The 21,234-nt window shown below is 40.9% G+C and overlaps 2 protein-coding genes across 7 annotated transcripts in view; one reads left to right on the top strand and one right to left on the bottom strand.

Annotated features, from left to right (window-relative positions):
- Positions 1 to 2,007, bottom strand: part of itpkb (inositol-trisphosphate 3-kinase B) — a 28,085-nt gene extending 26,078 nt beyond the window's left edge. The window contains exon 1 of one of the 2 annotated variants that reach the window (XM_053444848.1): positions 1,406 to 2,007. The gene's annotated coding sequence lies outside the window, so the exon portion shown is untranslated. The remainder of the gene's footprint in view (positions 1 to 1,405) is intronic. The other variant, XM_053444847.1, reaches the window with a different exon arrangement.
- An 8,257-nt stretch (positions 2,008 to 10,264) lies between these two features.
- Positions 10,265 to 21,234, top strand: part of epb41l2 (erythrocyte membrane protein band 4.1 like 2) — a 46,657-nt gene continuing 35,687 nt past the window's right edge. For all 5 annotated transcript variants that reach the window (XM_053445911.1, XM_053445909.1, XM_053445910.1 and 2 more), the window contains exon 1: positions 10,265 to 10,434. The gene's annotated coding sequence lies outside the window, so the exon portion shown is untranslated. The remainder of the gene's footprint in view (positions 10,435 to 21,234) is intronic.

Genomic DNA, 21,234 nt, shown 5'->3' with positions numbered 1-21,234 from the left:
TACACAAGTGGGCAACAAACCTACGTACAGTACACGGAATAAAAAACAACTCACATGACTAAAACGTTTGGAAGACGTTGAAGATTGTTACTTGTACATCTAAAGAGATTTGATTAATATTACATGATGTGAATTTCTCTCGCTGGGAGTATTACATTACGTTAAGTCATTGTTTTATGTGATTATTGCATCATTGTTAGCATAGTTTATTAGAAATAAAGTTCAACAGATCTGTCTGGTAATAAAACCATATCACAGGAAGCTCTGGAAACTTGACTATGATCACATTGTTTATAAATATTGCATAAAAAAATTACAGCCACTTCAACAGAGGATTTCCATGTCGCTCATTCTAATTAGATGGCCTAAATCAAAATAAAAGTTAAAGCTCAGGGGTTACAAAAATGGAGAAAACGACAAAGAAGGATTATTATATAGGGCTGCAGTAACATGGTCAATTTCAATTAATTTATCGATTATTGACAGAAAAGTTATCTGCCACTGTTTTGATTATTATTTCCAAGTAATTTTTAAGTTAATTAACGGAAAAAAATTGAATGTTCCTTCTTCCTATGATGATGTGCTGTTTTTCCCCTTATGTGCACTTTAAGTGAATGTTTGAGATAGGACGGACAAAACAAGCAGACATCTCATGACGTCTGTAAAGAATGTGAAGGACATTTTATAGACTGACACAACTTAATTATGAGTAATGGAAAATAGGGCTGGGCGATAAACAATCAAAATAATTATTGTGATGAAGTCTTTTATATTTATACATATATGTGATGATATTTTTTATATAATTTATTTGAATCTCAATAACATTAGTGGCTGTACGCCCGGCTCTAATCAAGAAAAACCACCAGCAGAATGTTTCTTAATGCAAATTATTATTTCTTGGGGCCTTCAAAACAATGTGATCTAATTACCTAGTCCTAACAATGCAAATGGGTCGCTGCAGCTGCTCCTGTTTTGGCTGCAAGTTGGAAACAAAATAAACAATTTGTTGATTCTATCAAACTCCTTGTGTTTGTGTCTCCTCCTGTTTTCTGTGTTTTAGAAGCAAACTGCCATAAACCTTGGCTCGGCCGAGGGGAGAATTTGCAGAAAATCTGGAAAAACCTGAGCTTCAGTTATTTGAAAGTAAATATTGGAGTTCAGTTCCCTCCCGAGCTGAGAGCTCACCGAGATAAGATGAGGTGTTGGAAATGATAAACTCCTCTTATGGCTCAGGTTTCCACACATAGTACAAGACAAAGAGCAGGTCTATCAAACACCTCCTGGCAACTCGCACTGCTGCTGCCTCTGCATGTGCACCGCAGGCGCGTGCTGAGAAAGTTTCATACACTTCACTGAACTTCATCAAGAAATACAAGGACCCGGAGGAGCTGGGGTTTCTTACCTGAGCCTCGTCCCCCTGCAGAGCTTCTTCTCCTTCTTCTTCTCCTTCTTCTTCTCTTTCCTGGTGTGAGTGATGTTGGAGGCAGAAACCAAAATAACCCGCGGGCCCCTCTTCTCTTTCTGTCTGTGCGAGAGCCACTAGTTCACCGACAGCATCTCACTCTCTCCTTCTCACTCGGCCCTTTTCTCCCATTATCAACAGAAAGATAAACTTGTTTCGACGCTGCTGTCGGTTCTTCTGACTTCTTCTTCTCCTCCTACTCCACAAAATGTCTCTCTCCCTCTCCAGCAACTCGTCTCTTCTCTTCTCTTCTCTTCTCTTCTCTTCTCTTCTCTTCTCTTCTCTTCTCTTCTCTTCTCTTCTCTTCTCTTCTCTTCTCTTCTCTCTCTCTAACTCTCTTTCTCTGGGGTGAACTTCGGAGGGGGTCGGAGCCGAGCCGAGCCGAGCCGAGAGGTCCTGTCACACTCGGGTCCCACTGTGTTCTCTGGAGAAATAAAGTTGTTTTTTGTTTTGTTTTTACCGGAGTTTTCTGTTGACACGCGCCGCTCGAGCTCCTTTCAGCTCGTAGTAAAGAGTTGGTCTGCGCGTGAAGCCGGAAGCGACAGGACAGTCTCTCTCTCTCTCTCTCTCTCTCTCTCTCTCGCTCTCTCTCTCGTGCTCACACATGCACGTGCGGGGAAGCCCTCACACATACGCACAAGCGCGTGCACAAGCCTGATTTACAGGACTAACAATGTCAATATAAATTGTGAAATGATAGTGTACATTACTGTCCATTAACTCATCTGTGATAGCCTTTATATATATATATATTTGATTATGCAATCGGTCTGTTTACGTGTTCTGTTTTTTCTATTACTGAAATCAGAAGAATTTGAATGTATTTGTGAGATAAGATGAGATAAGATGAGATGAGATAAGTTGAGATCAGATAAGATAAAATGAGATAAGATGAAATATGTTCCAATGCCCTGATGTCCCTGTAGCCTACCTGTGACTTTGACACTTGACACTTTACAAAAAACAATAACTTTACATTTGCACAAACCCACCCCGATAGTATATATTTGATTTGCCCATAGTATTTTACATTTTATTTGTCTTTCTATTTTAGTTTCCTATCTTTTTTTTAATATTTTCTATATTTAGATTGCTAAACTCCCCACAGCAAATTCCAAGTACTGTAAACCTACTTGGCAATAAACCAGATTCTGATTCTGATAAGATGACATGAGATGAGATTGTTATGCTCCTCTGTTGAACAGTGATATTTGTTCAACAGAAATGTAATTGGCTGGAAAATCAAGAGGGAGCTTCAATACTATCTTAAAACAGATTTATTACATATTATTCAATAGCTTTAATGCAGCTGAATGCGAGTGACTGCAATTCAAACCACTACTGATATAAGATGGGGGCAACCATCAGGTCTTCCAGGGTTTAACTCAAAGGACACTAGGACTCCAGAAAGCCAGAGGAGAAACAGCCCAGATGAGAAGGAGTTTGGGGGTGGAGATGTTGACTACAGGTGGAGGAACACCTCAGATCCTTTGCAAAACTAAACACTCTTGTAAAAGCTATACACTTATTTATCAAAACCATATTTTTTTACCATATGAAACACACATGCCTCATATGACTTAATTCTGCTTTAGCCAGTTGCACACAGCTGTTGCTAACCTTAAACACTTTTAGCAATTCCAGTTCTCAGTGATTAGAGTACTATAAGTGAAGTACTCTGAGAAAGTGCAAATATACAATAAATTCACCAAACACTACACAAGACCAATGCTGCAGTCCCATGAAGATTGAATCAACATGTGAGTCAACATGTCAACGTGGAGAATCACAACAAAACATGTCCCAGTTGTCATGCTACTACAGGAGTGTGCATAACACTGTAAGCTCGACAAATATCAGACAACAGAAATTTCTGTATCCAGTAGAGTTTCAATGAGGGGTACCTGAACCTGGGGCTGGAGATCGTAAACCCTCCACCGCCATGCCGAGAAAAACTCTTTGATTGGGTTTAGAGACGGAGAGTATGGTGGAAGGTATGGTACTGTAAACTGTGGATGGTGTTGAAACCAGTTCTGGACCAGAGCAGAGCGTTGGAATGACTCATTGTCCCAGATGACAATGTATTGCATCTGGTGCCTGTGGTTTACTGCTGTGACGATGTTGTGTCATCGGTCCAAACATTTGAGAATGTGAGGTGTGTTGTAAGGGCCCATGTTGGCGTGACGGAGGAGGACCCCATTCTGTGTAGTGGTAGCGCAAAGGGTGATGTTACCCCCATGTTGCCCTGGGACATGGATTATAGCCCACGTGGCCAATGATATTTCTGCCTCTCCTTTTTGATTTTGTCCTATGAACCCTGCCTCATCTATGAATATTAATTCATGAGGGATTTCCTCATTCATCTGTAAAACTCTCAGAAATACAGTGAAAGACAAGATTGTGTAGTTCAGCATAGGTCTGGAATACAGTACATTTACATTATGAAAGTTATGTGTGCAGTATGCAACATCACACACAACATCATTACTAATGCCGCAGCCGCAGCCTTCTCCTCCTCCGTGGATTCCCCCTCTCACCCTCACTCTTCTTCTTTTTTGAGCACAAGCTCCATTTTGGTTGAAAACAGCATTTGTTTTCAACATTTGAAAACAAATGCTGATGCATTTTTAAAGTGCTTAAACCTGATTGGTGTGTCTACAATTAAGCAATCATGTGTTTGCACACCTGATGGCTGTGTTTAACCAATTGGCCCATAGGGGTGGTCATTTGACAGGCAGTGCTTAGGAATTGCAAGGAAGTGACATCTTGATATACTTCTGTGTCTAATGTATACAAGTGTGTTTAGTGTTTTGCAGATCACTGTGTGTATTGTTTTGCAAAAAGTGTGAAGCTGACATTGTGCCTATAGTGGTGCAGATCTGGGCCCATGTTTTGCACCTTGAGTGCCAGGTTTGATAATTGTGTTATGCTTTTGATTTGAGTGTTTATGCAATCGAAAAAAACTGTAATGAAAAAGGAGCAGTTTGAGGAACTTGATGAGTAATATTCATTCTGAGATGGTGAATGCTCTGAGTGTGGACATCACAGCAAAGGATCAGCTGGTTACCATGGATACCGGAGCATAAGCTTCTCTCCAGTGTTTCCACTTGAGACAGGAAACACTCATGTCAAGTTTGTCTGTTATGTGCGGGGGCAGAGTCTGGACGGCAGGTGGCTGCTGGGAAAAATCTGCCCTCGACCTCTGAGATGATTTGGAATAAAAAAACGACGGAAACCGCAACTGCGAAATATCTCCCAAGTGAAATAAACAGAACTGGACAGTGTCATTAATCTGCTGATCAGTAATTATATCCACATGTTGAGGAACTGGTGTTGCATCTGCCTACATCTGCCCAGTATAACCAAAGCAGTCATAGTGAAACTGAAAATAGACTAAATAAAGTTAGAACAAAAGACATTTTAAAGATCGGAATACATTTTAACCGTTATTTTAAAGGTTCCATGTGTAAGATTCAAGTGACAGAAATGGAAAATAATATCAACGATAATTTTTTCATTGATGTGTGAAATCCTGCACATTGAACACTATACCAGGGATGTATAGCCTACTTGTTTCTTGTCATATTCTATGTTGGTTTGAGTTATTACATTCATATAATTTAGTAAGGATAATTTTGCCACAGTAATGAAGTAGTGTGATGTTGGGATAGTTTTTCAAATCAGCTGTAAAGCAATTGTACACAAACATTTTTAAGATTTTATTTTGTAACGGAGACATTTCTTGATATGTTCTGAGGATGTCTTACACTCGTTTCATAATCAGTTATTGTACTAAACTGGGCGTGAGCTATGAACTTTCCTCTCTGCTCAGCTGGTATGAAAAACACAAAATTCCTCACATTTTTTCCGGGAAGGCTTCAACATGATTGGGGAACTTTGTGTCTAGTGTGAAAGAATGTAAAGAAGATCCCAACCAGAGTCGAATGGAGCTCGTCTCACAAATAAACTTGTTTAAAACTAATTTTTGGGGAAATTAAAATAATCTTCCTCTTCTTCATCACATATATCACAATGTTTTCAAGATTATAAAAAATTTTTAAACACATGGCCAAACTGAAAGGAAGCTGAAGTTCAGCTTTTCCCTCTTCTGTCATAGATTCAAATGTGACTCTGGTGATGCAAAGAGCGGATGCTGCCATCTAGTGGTAACTAAGTATTAAGCATCAAATATTGGCAGCTAATGTTCTCGGGGGTTAGGAATAATGAGTTCTCGACTTGTAAAAGAAAAACAAACTGTTAAAATAATAAATGGGAAAAAAATGAATTAAAAATCTTACTATGTGCCTAAACACACTATATGACGTGTGTAGTAAGATTTATAAATGATATATAATATGAAAATATTATAAAAAAAATAATTCTCCAAAGAAATATTTTGCATGATTTGACTTGAATTGTTTTGCAGTGCATTATGGGTTTTTCTAACCTATGCGGATATTTGTAACACATGTTGTTTTACTTGAGTTTACCATTTTAATTCAGGCTCTTCAATGGAACGATGGCTAAATATGAAAGAAAGTGTTGAATTGTGTTGATTTCTGCTTTTTTTATGGTTCAGATTTAATGTTTCCTGAGGAGAATTTATGCAAGAGACAAGGACCTCTTCCCCAATTATTCTGCATGAGATCATGTGATACTTTCCATTTATAGAGTCAATACAACAACACAGAGCAGTCTGTGTTCATAATTTATGGGTTTGCCTGAGTGTGAAGTAATAAATATTTCGCACTCACACAAAACAAACAAAAGTGTATTACCCTGTTTGAGCTTTCTTAATTGAAGACAAATATAAACACACACACACACACACACACACACGCACACACACACACACACACACACACACACACACACGCACACACATACGGCTAAAACCCTGGACACTCGTGCACAAGCATCCTCTTATTAGTGAGAAGGTAATTATGCCACCCATGACAATCATCAACCTGTTTCTTATCGATCTGTCCATCAGGTTGTTTATGTGTGAGAGGTCCTGCCTCCACCTCTCTCTTCCTCCGTTCCTCACCTGACACCTGATGCTGCAGTTTAGAGTTACAACAACACAAAAAGACGCCTTGGGCAGAGAGGGAGCAGCTGGCTGACATTTAAAAAAAACTAAAATGTGAGCTATGGGAGATGTGTATTTGTCCAATATCTTTGTGTTTGTTTGACACGTGAAGAGGGACATGCAGGAGAATACTTTGTCCTCTGAGGCAGCTTGTTCCACATTATCAACTTGTCATCGGGTAAGATGCAGCTTGATGTGTATGATGTGCATTATATTGTTCTTAGTGCAAAAGCCTGTGCATACCTTCTGACTGGGTGTGCACATTTATGCATGTGTTTATGTGTTTACAGCCTGTATACTGAGGGCAACTGTTCAGATCTATTTCTAAATATATGGTTGAATAGTGGCACAAACAATGGGTTTGTGCATACGATTGTTTTAAATACAACTTAATCTTAAGAGGTTTATTGGCATTAGAAATAGCATTCTAGCATTTGCAACCTCTTCCATTGCTGACCACAGATAAGAGGTACCCGCTGCTTGGGTCATAATTAACTGCATTTACACCAGGACGCAGGTTTTCAGGGTCAAGTGGTGACTGAGTTCTGCTTACTGTTCCTCAGAACAGAGCTCAGAGCTTCTGCAGGACGATAGTTGTTCTGGACAATGTTTGGCCATGCCAGATGGCTGTGTCAGGGTAATTCCCCTCAGGAGGACTCGCTGCTAATCCTCCGCAGAATCTGTACTGGCTTGATCTCATGCCTGCATGGAGGAGACCGGACAGCTAGCCCTCTGTAGCTTCCCGGCTGTACAGGACACTTGTTTCTGAGAGCCAGTTCTGTTGGTGTTAACCTGGTAGCCAGGGTTGGTCAGCTCCACACTTTGGGCCTGCAGGCAGTCAGGGTTATCTTATATATATATATTGGCTTAGTATTACACAGTATAGTGCAATACAGAGCAGGAGTCACAGAAGTGGATAGACATAGCAGAATAGAGCGAGCGAGGAGAGGGAGCGAGAGACAGCAGATCAGCCTGATTAGGTGTAGAGTCAAGACGTGTGTTGACCTCAGTGTATTTCCACAACATGGGACCTTTTATAATCAGGTACATTTTTCTGTCTTCTTTTATTTGTTATTAGAGATCTAGAAAAGTGTGAAGCTGTAACTGTATGTTTGTGTTGTAGCATTCAAACTGTCAAAGAGATAATCGCTTTACTCTACAGTTAGTTACATGCAGGTGCAAGAGCAGATCTGACCGTTTGTAAATGGAGAACAGATTGTCCTCCGAGGATGTTTACTACGGTCCAAACGGAGGCTGACAAAGGTCAATCTGTTCTGGCTACATCCTCTTCAGAGGGTTGCAATTCAATTTAAGGACTGACGAGGCCAAAAGGTGGGAGGGAGGTGACTTTAATTCTCTTAGCTCTGTTTCATTTGTGTGATTAAACTTCTTGTGCGGGTCATTCTGCGAACCCGTAGATAGAATAGATGGAATTAGATTAATGCTAGCCTCTGTCACGCCATGGAGGGCGATCAGCTGTGCGCCACTGTGTTGTTTGTGCTGCTGTGGATGCCCAGGAGTGCAGGAGTCAGGGGTGAACAGGAATTAGCTGTGTCACTTTCACAGATGAGCAAATTGGATGAACACAGTCACCAATTAAAATCCATTGGATTTTATTCTCCAACCGTCATTCTCATCACAATGTCGGGATCATAACAGTAGTAAAAAGCAGTATTATGTATGTTATGTCTTTGCATGGCATATTGTTATAGTCCCTCATCTCTTAACCTTGATTTTCATCGGATTCGCCGCTGTACGATGAAATGAATATGTTGATGGATGCGATGTGAAAAAAAAAACAAGGGTTCAAAGCAATGTCTGATTTCCTGTGCTTGTGCCCCTCTTTGTGTTTGTGTGTGAACGCTCCGCTGGGCCACTGTGACCTGCTTCTCTACTGGACCCTCTGCTTGTGGTGAGTTCACTCAAACACACTTCATGTCTACTTGATTCGTGGCTGTGGATCCACATCAGGGTGCAAAATATGATAACTGATTCGTTACCATCGTAAATATATTCCCTTCTGTGGTCTGTTTACGTCACAAAAGGTTTTAATATCAGTATTTCACTTGTTAAAACTTCTCCTGCTAACTACAGTTGTTTTATTCAATGACAACACAGGCATTGTTAGTTTATGGTTGTTTACTCCTCTTTCGTAGATGTACAATCTCCATGCTGTCTTACACTATAAGCCAATTAGTTGAGCTTCTCTAATCTGGGTGCGGGTGTGTATACAAAGATGGGAGGGTGTCTGTTTTTGTGTGTGCACAGTAGCCGTGTCTAATGTAAATCAATGACCAGAGTGTTCTTTGTGTGTGTGTGGAAGAGGTAATTAACATTATCAAATAATCACTTAATGAGTCCAGTATCATTAAGAATTCTTAACATCGATGTTAAGCATTAGCTGTAATTTGGTCACTTACATACAAACACTTTGACCAGATAAATAGTCCATATACATGTCATTATATGTGGCAGGACTCTCTTACAGGTGCACTCAAATTAAAATCAGTCATGACAAGCGGCTGTCAATCTGATCAGTGCTGAGAAAGGAAAAATTCTTTAATGCTACAGAGCAGTTAATGAATTTGGCTTCATCAGAAGCCTTTAATATTAACATGACAGTACTGCAGTGTATCTCAAACTCTGTGGTCGCAGTTAAAATACTTATATTATTTAAATAAGAGCCAACACTGTGTAGTAATCACCAGTTTGTCCAAAGCTTGCATGTTTGAAATGACTAGGCTGAGAAAATATGATTACAAAAGTTTGCAAAATGGAAAACAAAAGCCAAAAGAAAGAAATGAAAAACAGTTCTGATGCGTCTTTGTGCGATTAAAGCATGACAACTTGTTACTATTTCTAAGCAAAAATGTCTCACAAAACTCAGATGAACTTCAATGTCTTTTGATTGCGCGAACCAAGTTTGAAGTTAAAATGACAAAACATCTTCATCAATTTGTGAAGATATGAAGTCTGCTACTCTTCAGTGGTGATGGAACTTTGCAAAGCATTGAACTACAGCCAGGTTCATCACTTTTCTGGGTACCCTAGAAAAAATGTCCTATGTCATTTTCACAATTTGCAGCATGTTTCTATAACTGCATTTATTGTGACTTTTTGCATCACATTTCTATATTTGCATGTATTGTGACTTTTTGCAACGCATTTCTACATTTGTACGTGTTCTGACTTTTTGCAGTACATTTCCATATATGCATGTGCTGAGAGGTTTTGAAACGCACGTGTCCTCAAATTGATGAAGCTCTTTTCTTAACTTGCACGTGTGTCTTCTATTTGCACGTGTTTTCTTAATTTGCAGTGCGTTGAGACCTCTCGGCCACCGTCAAGAATACCTGTAAATAGCAAAAACCTAGCAAAACTTATATTACAATTAACATCGCCAGCTTCCCGTTTAATTTGCTGAGTTACGGAATTTATTCAGGCCCTCAAAAGGCGCTTAAGTTTACAACAGAAGAAGAGGAAACACAATCTGAGCAAATACAAAAAACCATCAACACACTGCAGTGGCTAGGTTCAATCTGTAGAGGGCGCTGCCTCGCAACACAACCGCTTCTACATCCGCGTCGAACGTCCCTCAGACGCCAGTGGACAGCGCGGACAACCAATCACATCCCACCACCTTAATACAGTAATCCCTCTGAGCCAATGAGAGGCGGCGAAGTGATGTTTTGCACTGTATGGGGCGGGCGTTGGGGGATGATGGACACGTCTGCTCTCTGCGCTGCTCAGATTGAGGACTGGAGCTTTTTTTCTGGAGAGTGACTGAGGGAGTGTGTGTTTTTCTGGAGGAGAACCGAGAGAGAGGCCACGTTTTTTCTGGAAAAGTTCCCCCCACACGCATCTTCGGACCTCGCTACAGGTAACGCACGCTTCCTTTTAAACCCATTTATCATCACGTGATTGGCGCATCGGCCGCTGCTCCAACGCTTTCGGTGTGTTTTTTTGCGTGAAGAGTATTTTTTTTTCAAATCTCAGGTAGGTAGGTGCTCGAACCTGCGCCGACAACCACCCCGACTCGGGGCGGGTTCGTGGAGCGGCAACGCTAACACAATGGTTCCCCGTGGCACCCGTTACTCCCCAGGTTGTGGTCATGCCTTCATGGCGCCTCTCTTCTCCCACGTTATCCCGGTTATGATCACCTCAGCTCCGCTCCCTCGCTCGGGGTTCGCTTTCATGTGGTTAGCATCACGGAACGCGAGCTAGCTCTTTTCTGAAACGAGCGTGTTTTCAACGGTATTCTTGTTTTTAAACATCGCGGTGTTGCCTTACGCTGCATTTCCTGGTGTAGGTGAATTCCACCGGTTGTTTTCCTTCACCACGCCAACGCGGTAGTTCCGTTTCGAGTCGAACGCACGTCCACGCTTCGTGCGGGGCCATTCATTTAGCTCGTTTAAGTAAACAAACAGTAGTTTTTTCTCTATATGGTTTTGGGACTTTCAACGTTTGATTTTACTTCTTTTCACGTTTGCGTGCAGAGCGTCGTGCAGCTGCAGCCGAACCAGGGCACGTTGTTTTTACTACGTATAAACCAGTGGTGTTCGTTTTCTTATGGTTTAGTGTGGTTGGAGGAGTGTTTACATAGATGGCCGGGAAATGCAGTCCTGTTTGATTAGAGTCTCGGAAGGTTTAGTTTCACAAGGCGATGTGCTGGTTACAACAACATGGCCCGAGGGCAAAAGAGAGCTCCCATTAGAATGAAGGGGAAAAACAGCATGTGTTGGGTGTCAGTTTCATAATCAACATATGTCTAAGAGACTGAGGACGTTTCTCGTACTAAGAGAATTCAGAAATTCTGTGATGAGCTGTGCAGGCTGACCACCATCCAGAAAAGTAGATTTCTATTTATAAAGACACAAAACAGAAAGAAGGGAGAAGCAACTTCTTCTTTTCTCTCGGGTTTGTGATCAGAAACTTTTTGGCCTTTTTTAAGTCACTTGCAAATAAAATGTGATTATTACCACATCACAGATTTTGAGTGTGAAGCAACTTCTTTTTCAAGTTTTAACCAGAAACCTTATAAACTCTCGAAGCCACTTAACTGCCCATGCATGTAAAGGATGATGTTTACCATATAATGCATGTTTTTTCTACAGTAAATATTGTTTCAGCTTTGAGGGGTCCTCCCCTGTCCGCTTCCCAGTTTCTGTGCGCACATCATACTATTTGCCTGCTGACATACAGTACATCGAGTACTCAACATATGTGGGTTTCCCACACACACACACACATACATAGAAGTCATATATTGACAGAAGCCAAGGCCTCAAGTGCTTCACAGGCAGTTGGACCAACTAACTATCGGCAAACTTGTTTGAGCTGAGGTTGTGCTGATGTGTGTAAAAACATATTGATTGCATTAACTAATTTCCCTCTAATGCATTGAATCAATACACTGCATGGTGCCACTGTCAGTCTTTATGCAGTCTGATACTTTGGTAGCAGTTTCTCTTTTTGAACTTTAATAATAACTATCCCAACAGGTGTTCGATGTGTGCCATAGCATTACTGAGGCTGACACAGGCAGACTAATATTGGGGCACCTAGCCATGCATTTATATCTTCCTCTAATTATATGGCTGTGTGGCTAAGTACTCATCACCTTAATCAGTGCAGCTCAGCCTGTTGCTGCCTGTTGGCCTTCTTGTCTTCCCTTGAGAGAAGGGAAGGTAGGTTAGATAGATATAAAGGACACGAGAGTAGGAACGATGGTGGAGCACAGTTTGAGAGACTTTGAGATAAAGCGTCTGCTTGTGGTTTATTTTCTGTCGTGATGGTTGGACATTGGATATGAAGTATGGGACTATAAACCCTCTGCATCAGGCTTATCCCATGGGTTATGCTATGACCCTAAAAGACCGAGTTTGGAGCCTTGTGGATCTGACCGAATTATATAAGGGAGCCATCATCCAGATGGCCGCCCAGCCAACGAACTACATTAACGCCAGTTTTCGCTTGTCTTATCGTTTTCCGTTTGTGAGGATTATTGACATGGGCATGTGTCAAACATGGCCACACTTCTACTATTTCTGTGGGAGTATTTACTCAAGTATGTTGACATTACAAAAGTGTTATCACGTTTGACCATAGAGACGAAAGTACAGAGTGAGAAATTGTTGAAACATGGATCCTAAATCCTAATACCTGTACAATATAATGCAGTAAATGCAACAACAGCACAGAATGTGGAACAGCCAGTTACCACGCGGTTTATTTAATGCTTCTTCTTGCACAGTCTCATTAGCAACTAACATGATTTGCCTCACATGGGCTTTGTATTTTATTTCATATTGTGTTACAGGTTCAGGTTAGTACAGCAGCAGCACATGTGAGTGCACTCTAAGTCAAGAAAGAAAATCCACTTCCATACAGGTTACACCTATCTTTGTGCATTGTCATGTAGTATAAAGGGTTAGGTGAAGCTTGCGGTACATCGTATCACTCTGGTGTATTTTTCCTGTTAGGCTTGTCTCTATCTCTCTCTGTGTGTATAGTTAATCTGTGATCTTCAGTGCCATGTTTATTCTCAGACTCCGGGGATGAGCAGAACAGTGGCAGCTCTGTGGAACCCGCTAATGAGAAGCCTTAATTGCTTGTTCTGGTGGGAGAATCCGCTCATTAATCGTAGCTGGATTAACCCTGGGTTTGCTAGAATCAGAGTACAATCAAGTGTTTTTCCTCAACATTGTCATCAACGTATCGGTTCATGTGTGGATCTGTGAATCTTTTGTATTTTTTAATGGTTTGATGGTTTGGTTTGGTTCTTCCCAGTCTAAATGTTTGTCTTACACTTTGGTGTCAGAGCACTGTAAATTAAAATGAAAAGAAGGTAGCTTGAATTCGTTTTTTCAACGAATTAAAATAACCGTTAAATGTTTTATCACGTAGCAGTTTGGTATGTGTTGCCACATCTGTTTCAAACCACTACATAGGCAAAAATAGGAAATTGGGAAAGTTGAGATAAATTGATCAAAGGAGAAAGAGAGAGGAAGGCAGAAACAAATGGAGAGGAAGCCAGCACGAGTGAAACAGAGAGTGAGTTAGAGCGACAGAGAGGGTGAGAGATATTGCTTAATCATTCGGAAAGGCTATGGGAACATCCCTGTGTGTGTGTGTGTATTTTCATCCTGACCCTGTGAGTTCAACAGGAGCAAAAAGTGTCACATCAGCTCAGGGTCACAGACATAGTCCTACTGTCCCACATCAGTGTGAATGACCGGCGGGGACTGTGTTTTCAGAAAAGTGGTGTGTACGGGATTAAAAATCCATCCTACAAGGCACAAAGCCACAAATGCAGTTTTTCACAGTTTCTCCGCTTTGTCCCGGGCTGTGAAAGTGGTCTCATATAAGCACAAAGCTCACTTCAAGGCTTTAATATCTCCCCCATTGTTGTAAGATTGGGATGGTCACAAGAATTACCAAAGTGGACATATTCTACAGTGTAGCGATCAGCCGTGACCGCTGAGTATTAGCCTGTTGCTTTGTGGGCAGCTTGGCCAGCAGGATTCAGATTCACACAGGGAAGATCAGAGAGGCGTGGATGAATAGAAACTGCAATGCAATGCTCAGCTTATTACTGGTACAGAGACGGGGGGGAATGAGGGGTAGAAAAAAGAAAGGAGGATAGAGATGTTGAGGATGTGTGTGATGGAGGAGCTCGGCTGAATGGCTCAAACAAGTTCATACAAAAAAAGGTGTAATGAAAAATAGTTATTGTTGTAGTTGTTTTTAAGAATAAAATGTGATCCTAATTGTGTTGAAGCAACAAAGTCAATTAGCCTCGAGTTTGACTGTATGTCTTGAATTGTGTGTAGTCGAGTGTCAATGCTCCATTTGGGTAGACAAGAAGAAAAGGCTAACACTTTATATCAAGAGGAGGCAAAATGCCTTCCCCAGCAAGTGTCCTGCTCTGAAAGAAGCGATAGAATAAAAACAGAGGGGGGGAGTGTGGCCCTGTGGCTTTGGCAGGGGGCCGAACATAGTTAAAAACAGATTAATCAGCATAGGGTCACATTCTCACAGAGAGAGGCTGAGCAGAACACGGCCAAGCCTTCATCTTTTAGAGGCTGTATCTGTAGGAAATGTTGGTACAGAGGGTTGATCAGCAAAAAAAGTGCTTTAGATCGGTTTGACCTAGAAAGCAATTAGGAAACCGATCCATTGTGGAAATACTTTTGAAAGCAAATTCCAATATATGTTGAGCCAACATGAAGCAAAAACTATAATGAAGTGATAATTATGTTTTTCAATTTATTTATTGTCACACATTCTTTGATTTATCGATTCATCCATCCGGTCATTCATTTATTTAGCCAAGCATTTAATTCATTCATCATGTGTGGACTCTTCGTTAATTAGTTCATTCATTCAGGCTGTCAAGATAAAGGTCTGAAAGGCTCATGTGTAAGAGAAGAGAGGATTCACAGGCAAAGGGGAGGAAAAGGAAGTAAGAGGAGTGTCTGGGGCAAGAAGGTTGAGAGGGAGAGTGGACTTGCTGGCTTGCTCTCATTAATCGCTTTTCAGGGGCTTCGTATTTAGTAAAACATTTTGGAAAGAACGTAAAGAACCCAATGAACCGTGTGTATGTGTGAGGTTGTGATTCAAAGCACCATCAATAGATGGTTTTTCCCACAGGTCAAAAATATAAAGCACAAGGGCGGTGAGCTGGACCGCCAAAATACCAACAATTTAATAAAATTTTTTTTTTATAATTATAAACAAATAATAAATGATAATAAATTATCAATTAATTGATATTCCTTTGTCACTACTCGTTTGACAAAGTGATTTATTTGACTGTTTTTATTTATTTTATTTCTTATTATACATTTTCAATATTTATCAATATTAGTAATTTTGGAAATCCATTTCCCGGGTCAAAATTGCCCCATTTTCGGACCAGAATTCTAGTTTTCTTTGCTTTCTTGTTTTGATAAGGACCTGGGCGTAGACATGCATGTCCACCCTAAGGATGTGGTAACGGTGTCTGTGTGTTCAATGCTAATGGGACAACTTAGGGGACTGAGTGGCTGGCTTGCTTAACAGAAAACGCCAGCAGCTAAACACAGAGGACACATTTGTGTTTACACTGCTCAAACAATGTGGTCATATGCAGCTCAGACACCACGCAGACCACTGATGTCAAAGCTGTTTACAACTGGCATCACTGTGTAATTCCTCAAAAGCAAAGTATCACAAAGGAAAATAGCAAACCCGAATATAGCTACACCATGTCACAATGTATTTTAGGTAAGCTAATACTAACACATTTAGCACAGCAAAGCTAGCTTGTATTGGGACTTAAAACAGGTGCTGTGTCTGAAATCAATCCCCTCATTCACTCATCCACTACCCCCAACATGAAAGACATTGTGTAGTTAGATGGATCAGGGAGGCAAATTGAGAATTTGGTCACTGACTAATAATATATCTTTGTGTACCTGGTGTCGGTGCTGTAGAGTAGCAAAAGATTAATTTAACATTTTTGATGGTAGTTAACAGGCTGTGGACACAGTTCTAGGAATCAATAAATTAATACTTTCAGAATTCAGACACTCAGAAAAAATTCCCGACACTAAGCAATAAGTTGTTATTTTCATGCATTTGTAAATAAAGTGCGTACAACGGCAGATATTTCCAAGAGTCTTAAGTTTTTCCCTCCCAGCAGCATGTAGGGAAAGCTCAAGGAGCACACCCTCTCCTTTCTCAAAGACTGAATAAAGAAACCTTTTAGAGGAGAACATATTAAGTTACAGAAGTAAGTCAAACAAAGGCCAGCGAGTAGAAGAGGCCAGACTTCATCTCTCTGCTTTCTGACATGCAACCCACGTGTGAGAAACACTTAACTTTTCCTTTTGATCAATGAGAGCATGGTAGTGGATTTGCTCTTTACATGGTTGTTTCCGGTTTTCATATTGACAGACACAAATGGTTTTTGGGACTAAAATAAGAGATGGAGATAACGATGAAGAGATGGTAGATTAACTAAGAGAAAAAGGAGAAGTGGCCTCATCGCCAAACTTCCTGTTTCCTGGTTTGAGGTCAGGGGTCACTGGTCTGGGATTAACTGATACAAGGGGCCTAAATAATTTGTCTGGCCATGTCATTGGCCACTGCCGGAGAAGAGCTGGTTGCCACTCTGATATTTTTCACACAAAGGAAAGTGAAAACAGAGCGATGTTGTAAAAAATGAGGACATGGTGTTCTCAAGGGGGGCTGCCTAATTTGAGTGTTAGAGGTTAAGGTCAGTAGTTACAAAATGAATGGCTGTGAGTTGGTGATGAGCTTTGCTGTGTCATGATTGCATCACAAAGAATGAGTGCTACCGATCAGCTCTAATCAGAGCTACTGATGTGTTGATGTCGCGTGGACTCGCCCCTTTGCGATCACTGTTATGAGGAGAGAAGGCGAGAAGTCTCTTTGAATGACTTGTGATCACACACCGGTGTATAATCTCCTCACATGATGCTACATAGTCTTTGCTTTGTACCTCCGCCAATAACAACTCAAGAACTCACATGACGCAGAGTGACAGAAACCCTGCGGTGAAAATATCGAGTGAGAGCAAAGCGAAGAGATGTGTGTTTTAAAGACAGATGAATATGAATTAAAAGTCCCAAATGAAACCAGAAGAAACGTTTGATCTCTCAACTCGAAGCAAGAAAGTATTTTTTTCTCTTTTCCCCTGAATCATGCTGCCCCAGAATGACTTTGGCAGTGACTCTCACGATTTGAGAAATACCGTGCAATTGCAAATCGCTAACAGATTGCAAAGCTTCCAGTCTGTTCTTATCAATACTTGATGATCCACACATCCTCTTTCTTCTCCGTGCCAGACGATGAGAGGCTTTTCACTCCGTCCGCATCGGGTTGCCACACCAGGCAGCTGTAATAATGAGCCCTAATGCCCATGAAGTCATTTGTTTTGCCGAAGCACCTGTTGCTTGCTACCACCCTCTATGGGATGTATGTTGCCATAGAAACACCACACCCACTGCTACCAGAGAGAACTGTGAAGTTTCACTGCAGGTTTCACCGTCTTTCTTTGCCTTTCATTCTATTCCTCCAGCTAATGCCTGCTTTATTTCCCCCCCTCTCATCTGCCTTTTATTTTATCTCCCTTCTCCTTGCGTTCACTCATGTGACCCACCCATACTTTCACTTTTTGTCTCTCAATCACTCGCACTTTCACACAGACGGGAGCTTGCGCCTGACTGCTTTAATCGCTGAATAGGGGAGTTGAGCGGTCAACAATAGTGGTTATGAGCTGACCCATTATTCTCACACACACAGGGATAAAGAGAGAGAACATGAACTATATTCAATTTAATTTAGTTTAGTTTTCACGATTAATATTTTTTTTTTGGCATCAACAGTTTGAAGTACTTAGGATAGTTTATCTTTCTCCGTTTGTTGATGAGGAAAATTATCATTACCCGGATCTGTGTATTTAACATGCAAATCAAACAAACTGAAATTAAGATGGCAAAAGCAAATATGTGCTTTGATCTGTTGAATGGCATTGTAAATTGTGGTGTTTCCCATTATTATCTAGGCTGTGGTGGCCTGCCATATTCTCATTTGTCTCACCACAGTTTCAAAATGTCCAACTTTCAGGGGTCTGGGGCTGGGAGAAGTTGGGCTAAAGGGCATCAGCATCAAATGGAAGGTCCTTGTGTTGTTTAAGAGTAAGAGTTTTACTGCTGACAATGGCACTTTGGAGCTGACAGTAATAACACAGTAACAGAAGTAATGATATAGTGGTGGTCACTTATAAGGTGACTTTCATTCGCTGAGCTCAAAGCTAATGCAGTGAAGAGACAGTTTGGAGTCTCTGTTAGGTTACAGGGCAGTGAAAGGTTTCTGTCAGGTGAAGACCAGAGTAGAGGCAGAGACACTGATACGGTTTTGTATAAAAACAAATTGAATCTATATCTGGAATGATCTGTCCTTACTAACACACCTGTAAAGATCACGCAACCATTGTCTATTCTGCAGTTGGTTGTTCAAATGCAAATAATATAATAAATAAAGAATAGAAATGGTGTCAAGTAAGACCAGGGACGTCTTTTCATAACCTCATGATAAGGTGGTACTGTTCCTAAATGTCCCCAAGGATCAGTAAAGTATATCCATCTATCTGTAGAATGTAGCTCTTTACATTAAGCACTGGTAGTGGAGCTGTGACTCATAGGAAACAAACAGGAAGCTGTGTAGGTGTCTGCTTCATTGTTTTTCAGAAGTTTCTGCCCGTCCAGACCAAGCGGTGCAACCCTTGAGTTTTATAACGAGGCAAACAGTTTCTCCAAAGATCATTTTTTTAGGGGCTTTAAAAGCTGCGGTCGCCAGATGAAAATGCATCCTTAGAAAAAAAGAAAAGAGATGTATAAAACGTATTAGTGTGGCCGTACCCAGAGAGAAAGATGAAGGGATAAATGGATAGCATGCAGACAGACACACAAACATACACAGGGATTATCCTTTGTGTAATCCTCCGTTTCGGAGTGCAGTGTGAAGCGACGGACATGCTCTGAGTTTTCACACCAGCAGTGTGCGTGTGCATGTGTGTGTGTATCTATATGATTGAAAACACAAACCCATAGCTGGTGCATCAGTGCATCTGTTAGTGCACGTTTACATATGTTTAAGAATCTGTTCAATGTGTGTTTGTGTGTGCTCATCTGCGCAGACATATCTGTGTGTGTGTGTGTGTGGTATATCTCAGCGTGTGTGTATGGGAGCCTCATTGCGTGACAGATGGACAGATCGCACAAGAGGACAGCACAGATTAGGATTGTGCCCTCTGTGGATGGGCGTGGTGGTTTGTTTCAAAACCAAACTGTCAGCTGTTGGACTGCGCTGGTGCAACAAGCTTAGCCCGGCGCATCAGTGTGCAACGTTTGGGATGTCCCATGTGCGCGTTTTTTTTTTTTTATTCATTAGTCTGGGCTGTATGAAGGCCAATTGATTTCCAGTGCTTTGTTTATTTGAACTCATTGCACTCTGTGTACACCAGCTGTCAGAAACCAACTCTGTAACTCAATTGAAACACAGCAACTGCTTCTTAATGCATGACATTATAAACAAACCGATATTAAATGAGGCCCTGTTTGTGTTCAGAGGATGTGTTCTGAATGTAATGAATTTAAATATGGTTTTGCTGTTCGACCATGGCAGAGGTATGCTCTCTACTAAGTGATATTTTGAAATGTCATCGAGCCCATTAGATGGACTAGATTTTCTGCTGTTCTCTGCCCACTAGCTTTGTGAAAATATTGGCCCCTCTGGTACTTGGGGAGTGGATTGCAGTGATGTAGTGCTTATAGTTGTTCCCCTCTTTCAAATAGAGGATCACCTGCACAGTACTCCTGTACAGTACTGAAGTAGCGCCTCACAATTATGGAACAATTGAGATGCAGATCTGCTGTGAACCAAGCACCCTCTTCTGTTGGGTGTGGTGCCTCAGTGATGAGAGCCGAGGGAAAAGTAGCTGCGGCAGTTCCTGTTGGTTCACAATGTAATATCTGATGTGGTTTGAAATGGGTTTTAGACAAAGTCATATTCTCTTTTGTCACTTTTATGTCCACTAATCTGTATTTGTGCTGTGATAATCTCTTGTTTCCATTTGGGTTTATTGTTGTAGTCCCCTCTTTACTCCCACTCTGCCCCATAGAGTGAGATGCTGTATCTTATTCCAATTAGATCAGTGTTGTCATAGCTGCTTATATATCGGGTTGTTAATAAACAAAAATATATGAAAACACCAAAGCCAGAAAGTTAAACCTATCCCCTCTCGCTCTTTTAAATTTTGCACTAATCCTCTGTTTGTCATAAAATGTTATCTCCTAGCCACAGACCAGGTCATGAAATTGTTGCTATGACGACAAACCCTAAAGCCCAGTCAGACAGCAATAAAGTTGTAAGTGGAGTGTGTGCGCGTGTGTGTGTGTGACACTCAGGCAGCTGCAATATGTGAAGAATAAAAACAGCAGAACACTAAATGTGGAAATGAGTATCCTGTAGGGAATCTAGTGAAATAAAATCTAATTGTTGGTTCAGCATCTTCATGAGGTCATTGTTGCTCTGTTATTGTAGGATGTAAACTTGAGATTTGCAAGCCAAGAATTTTTAATAATGAATTATGTCCTACCTAGTATTTTGATAATTTAAAGACTTAAGTGAAAGATTGAATAGTTTACGGCTGATTAATTGAAAGATGTTAATAGATGATTGAATCCCATGCTGCTTTCAGACACGAACTCTGGTAAATGTCAGCAAAATTAAGTCCAGACAGTTACCTTTTCAAATAAGACAAATTCAGCTTTAGATGGTATATATACATTTACATATCAACAGTGAAATTGAGGCGAAGGGGGGTGTCTCCAACTTGACATCTTTGTTGATTCATTTCTATGTATGGCTTCTTTTTTGCATCTTGAGAGATTTGTATTCTTTGTGTCGCTTTTCTTTTCACTTTTACATCCGCCGCGTGTCAGAAACGTCGTCGGCACACCCACCCACTTGCTCACTGTAAATGTTCCTATTCCTACTGTATATTCTCACATGGGATCAGTCTGACATTTTCCATGTAGTGGAACATGTCCTGATCAACTATATCCAACATTTGCTTTCTCACAGTCAGCCCTTCCAGAAATGTTCATGA

This window comes from Pleuronectes platessa, chromosome 17, assembly GCF_947347685.1.
Source record: "Pleuronectes platessa chromosome 17, fPlePla1.1, whole genome shotgun sequence".
Lineage (NCBI taxonomy): Eukaryota > Metazoa > Chordata > Actinopteri > Pleuronectiformes > Pleuronectidae > Pleuronectes > Pleuronectes platessa.
The sequence above is the reverse complement of the archived record's forward strand: the minus strand, read 5'-3'. Positions and strand labels throughout refer to the sequence as shown.